Here is a 5,606-nt window from a genome sequence, read left to right as displayed (position 1 = left end):
TCGAACCACTCTGCCCAAGCACTAGTGAGTCGAGTAGGAATTAATAATTGGCACATGCCTCGATGTTGACATATGCATCCTATTCGAACCTCGAGTATCAGGTATTCCGTGTGCATTATCCCGTCAAATAATACCCGTCATTGCAATAGTGGCTTTCCAAGAGAAGCTGACAATTGGCACACATCACGTATGTCACTCGCGTCCTCCTTATGCCTTAACCTGTTTGAGGCACGCCCCGTGTGTTACCACTTTCTGCATAGCCCGCCAAGGTTCCGTTGGTATATCTACGCATTTGTGTCTTGGGTTTAAACTAACCATCGACCCACACCCCATATACGGTGGCCTCGCCCCGCTTGCTTCTAGTTTAGGACACACCCTCTATGCCGGCCCGTTTCAGGAAACTTGTGATTCCCAGAAAGACATTTCCCTGTTATCAGTATCAATACCAAGTAAACTATGGACAAGTGCCCCGCATGTCTCCGTCACGGTCTGTTTGAGTCTCGGACATACCATGAGCGTCACATCAGTCCATGTAACACCGCGTATCTTCGAAGTACGTCATTACTACCAAGGAGGGCAATCCCTCACCTACACCTCATGCATGATCGCTTAGGTTGTTCTTTTTAGATCGTGAGTCGTATCAATGTACCAAGTATGTCATTCCCACCGCTCATGTCGTTACCCCTCCAATGTATCTACACGTCACGGATATCATCGGGGTACACTCTCATTTACCTAGCGCCCTAGGGAATTTTACTTATCATGAGGGTCGTCTCAATCTCACAAGTGTCAGTCATGTCAAGCATCATTCAACATCGTACATCTTGTAAAGCATTGCAAGGTAAACTTGTAGGGTTCGTACTAATGTGTGTATAACAGTTGAAATGGTTTCAAGCATCGGCTCTTCCAAATAGGTAAGTTAGCACAAACGATAGAAGTACTGCCAACGGCTCTAGTAAAAAAAAGAAAAAAGAAAAAAAGGGTTTAGCTCCGGTCAAGTCGTGTTTATGTTGTGAGAAATAAAGCGCAGACCACGAATCATGCATACATCCATCTATAGGAGGCACAAGTAGATAGCCTTAGCATTCGCATCGCACGTGCATTGCATCATCAAAATTCATAATGCCTGAAAAGCTCCACTCATCGATCCTTTCTCTTTCCTTGTTAGAAACCCAACTCATGGCCCAGTCCAACAATTCAAACCATAATCTTGAGAGCCGTGTGCAAGGGGCTCTAGCCAAATACATCTTTTCTGATGAGTTCAAACATGCTCTTAATGATCCGGAGAATACTAAGCATGAGGGGGTTGGAAATTCCCAAGAGATGATAGGAGATTTCAATCTCAGAGCAGAAATCGAGCGAGTTCTTCCCGATATCCTTGCCTCAGATGAATTCAAGATAGAGCTGAAAAGGTTGGTCAGGGAGGTCCTGAGCGAGTCACTAGTTACGGAGATCCCGAAAGCTGCTATGGAGAAACCTATATTCCAGCTCACGTCACAAGTTAATCCACAAACATTCACCCCATCAAGGGTAGTCTCACACCATATTTCACGAACACAACAAGATCCACACCATCGGGGACATGGGATTACCAGGGTTGTTCGCCCTCCGTCGCCCACTCAGTATAGAAGGGAGGGAAGGGAATTCTCCACTTTCACTCAACCCTTATTAGAAGTATTAGAGGGCCTACAAATGCATGATATACTTCATCCCCTACCAGCCACAGGAGGTCCAACCACTGAATTAGTCAAACGCAGGGGCTACTATCACTTCCACCAGAAATATGGTCACGAAACAAGCACTTGCATGAAGTTGAAGCATGAAATCCAAGATCTCATCGAAGCGGGAAAGATAAGTGATCCAGGTCCTTCTCAACAGATGAAGCCTTCGACTTGTTCCTTGAATGGCGAAGTCTACAACGGATCAGGATAATCTAAAGAAGAAGTTCCCAAGATTGAGGACACTTATGAAGTAGGAGAATCTGAAGCTTCTTGAAGTAGCCTGAGAGAGAGGAGTGCACTTGTAGTCTTTATCTTTGTCTTTTATTTTATCTTCTATTCCACAAGATGTTATTAACCTCCTTTTGAATTCAATGAAATTTCGTTTCCGCAAATTTATCCTAAACATACGTACTTACATTTGATATCTACTCAATTGAGATATTCCCGCTTCTATCATGGCACGGACGTAAGCTCTAGAATATACTTATTACTCAGTACTTAACCACTGAAGAGAGAAAATTAAGAGAGTAAAAAAAAAAGCAAAATAAATCATGAGAAACGATTCCCTGACTCTACGATGATAAGTCGGGCGTAGGCCCATCAAACGAAGGGTTCTCACCGGCTTTTGGCAGAAAGAAGATTGAGCGACAATCAACAAAGTCCAAAAGAGAGAAAAAGAAAAGAAAATATGGAGCAAGCAACAAGCCCTCAGAGCCATACTTACACTGAGGCACCGACAAAGATTTCTCCCCCCAAAGGGGGACACAAGTACAGGAGTGCGCCATTTAGAACGAGGCGGGGGCAACTAACCTATCAGCGATAAAGTATTTTATTCCAGGATCAACGAAAGGGTTTAGACCTATGATGACTCAAAGTTAAACAAAGGAAGAAGAAAAAAGAAAAAAAATGATGCTAAAAAGGCCCTGGGGCAAAGTCAAGTCAATCGGAAGTAAAAGAAAATAAATCAAAAGCTGACATGATCAGCCAAGAGGCGTCAAGGTGGCAAGAGCGGTTGACATTGTCCAACAAATGTGTAATCAAATGTACGAGAAAAGCTCACTGTAACGAAGAAAGGTCAAATGCGTAGTCAAGTGAAGCCGAAGGCGGCAACAAAGTTCAGAACTTTAATCAATCTCGAGGGAACCGAGGAATCCTTCTCATGAAAATTAAAAAAAAAAAAAGAAAGAAAATCCCGATAGGTTGAAAATCCGCAAAGGACGGCCTATGCAACAATAAGGGACACCCCAATAAGTGAAAACCCCACAGGGCGCTTATTTGAAAATTCCGGGGTAAAAGGAGAGAGTTAAAATAACTGAAGTGTGAAAACCCGAAAGGGCATACTTCGATGACAATGGTTAATAAACTGAGCAGTAAACAATTCAATGTATCTTTGCCAGGTGCTTTATTTAAGCTAGACGGTTGCATTTCTAATGACAACACCCGCATCAATAGACACCCCATCTCAACTGAAATCACCCCAACACCCATAAACCGATCCAAAATCTATAAAAAAGAAAAACTAAAAAAAAAAGACTATTCCTCTCTCTCATGCTCCATGAAGTCTGGTTCCTCTGCTCCTATGTGGTCCTCTCAAGGGTCAAATTTCGACCAAAGCGTCTCTCCTCCATAGCTACTCCCAACGGCAGTATCCCTAGTTTGGCGCACATGAAATCTCACCTCGAGTTGGCAGGGGCATACGCCCGCATCAACTTCTAACCTACACCAAGACGGTAACTTTAATCGGGGGGCACGGCCCTACAATCAGATCAACGTCCATCTCACTCCGGAAGCTTCTCCATTAACGAAGGCATCGAGCATGAACTCGTCGTCAAATGATTAGCATAGAAATGGCCCGTGGATATAAACCCCCTGTGTTATCCGGTATCATTCACAATCAAGAAAGAAAGAAAAGGAGAAGAAAAATTGAACAAAAAGGTTGGATTGAAAACCTCAAAAGAGGCGATCCAAGCAAAAGGAGAGATAGAGAAAATCAGTGAGATATAGAAAAGATGAATTGAAAACCCCTAGGGGCAGTTCATGCAAAAGGAGAGATAGAGAATATCGGAGAGATCCCGTTGAGTTGAAAACCCAAAAAGGGCAGCTCAAGCAAAAATTAGGGAGAAAATGAATACGTCAAACTCTGGTTAAAAGCGAGAGCCCCTTTGACACGAGCTCATCAAGACCAAATCCTCATCCTTACAACCCTTGGTTTCAAACTTAACCTCGCCCTCATCCTCGCACTCCTTGGGGACGGCCCGAACCATCATTTCTCGATCTGAAGCTACGAAAATCCTCCAAGCCTATGAAAAGGGAATCCATCCGAGTATCTCATCCACATGTACATAGTTTGCATTCCCACATGTCCATACATCCATGTAAAGCAAAGCACATAGGCCACACGTGCGCACATTCAAACATACGCACGGTCACCTGCATACGCACATATAAGTGTTTACATGCATCCATAGATTAGGCTACATCCCCCCATCTCTATGCATCGCCACATACCTTTCCTTGACACAAGCTCATCAAAACCAAATTCCCGTCCTTATAACCCTTGGTTTCAAACTTATCCTCACCCTCGTCCTTGCACACCTTGGGGATGGCCCAAAGCATCATTTATCGATCTAAAGCTACCGAAATCCTCCAACCTATGAAAAGGGAATCCATTCGACCATCTCATCCACACATACATAGTTTGCATACACATGTCCATACATCCGCATAAAGCAAAACACATAAGCCACACTTATGCACATTCAAACACACGCACAGTCACCTGCACACACACACATAGGTGTTTACATGCATCCATAGACTAGGCTACATTCACCCATCTATATGCATCACTACACGCCTGCAGTTGATTTAGAGACTAGGATCGCTAGAAAGAGCCATTTTACCTGCGGTCGATTTAGAGACCAGGGTTGCTATTGAGCCATTTTGCCTGCGGTCGATTTAGAGACCAGGGTTGCTTTTGAGCCATTTTACCCGCGGTCGTGGACCAGGGTTGCTTTTGAGCCATTTTACCCGCGGTCGTGGACCAGGGTTGCTTTTGAGCCATTTCACCCGCGGTCATGGACCAGGGTTGCTTTTGAGCCATTTTGCCTGCGGTCGATTTAGAGACCAGGGTTGCTTTTGAGCCATTTTACCCACGGTCGTGGACCAGGGTTGCTTTTGAGCCATCTTGCCTGCGGTCGATTTAGAGACCAGGGTTGCTTTTGAGCCATTTTACCCGCGGTCGTGGACCAGGGTTGCTTTTGAGCCATTTCACCCGCGGTCGTGGACCAGGGTTGCTTTTGAGCCATTTTGCCTGCGGTCGATTTAGAGACCAGGGTTGCTTTTGAGCCATTTTACCCGCGGTCGTGGATCAGGGTTGCTTTTGAGCCATCTTGCCCGCGGTCGATTTAGAGACCAGGGTTGCTTTTGAGCCATTTTACCCGCGGTCGTGGACCAGGATTGCTTTTGAGCCATTTTTCCTGCTGTCGATTTAGAGACCAGGGTTGCTTTTGAGCCATTTTACCCGTGGTCGTGGACCAGGGTTGCTTTTGAGCCATTTCGCCTGCGGTCGATTGAGAGACCAGGGTTGCTATTGAGCCGCTTTACTTACAGTTGATTTAGGGACTAGGTTCCCAGAAAGAGCGTCCGTCCGCGGCCGATTTAGAGGCAAGGACAGATCGAAGATGAGGAAGGAACTTGCGACATGGAGGTCAGGTATGCTCCTTCCCACTCTTTACGTGTCTTTTACTTTTATATGTTTTACATTGCATGTGTTATGTTAGCAAAAAACGTTTTCGAAACACACACATCACTGTCAAAATAGAAAAGTAGGGGCAACTGTAGACACTGAGTCGGAGGACCTGTGACGAAAACCTGAAAACAAGA

The sequence above is a fragment of the Euphorbia lathyris genome, chromosome 4 (genome assembly GCF_963576675.1).
Source record: "Euphorbia lathyris chromosome 4, ddEupLath1.1, whole genome shotgun sequence".
In the NCBI taxonomy this organism is placed as follows: Eukaryota; Viridiplantae; Streptophyta; class Magnoliopsida; order Malpighiales; family Euphorbiaceae; genus Euphorbia; species Euphorbia lathyris.
Note: the sequence above shows the minus strand (reverse complement) of the source record.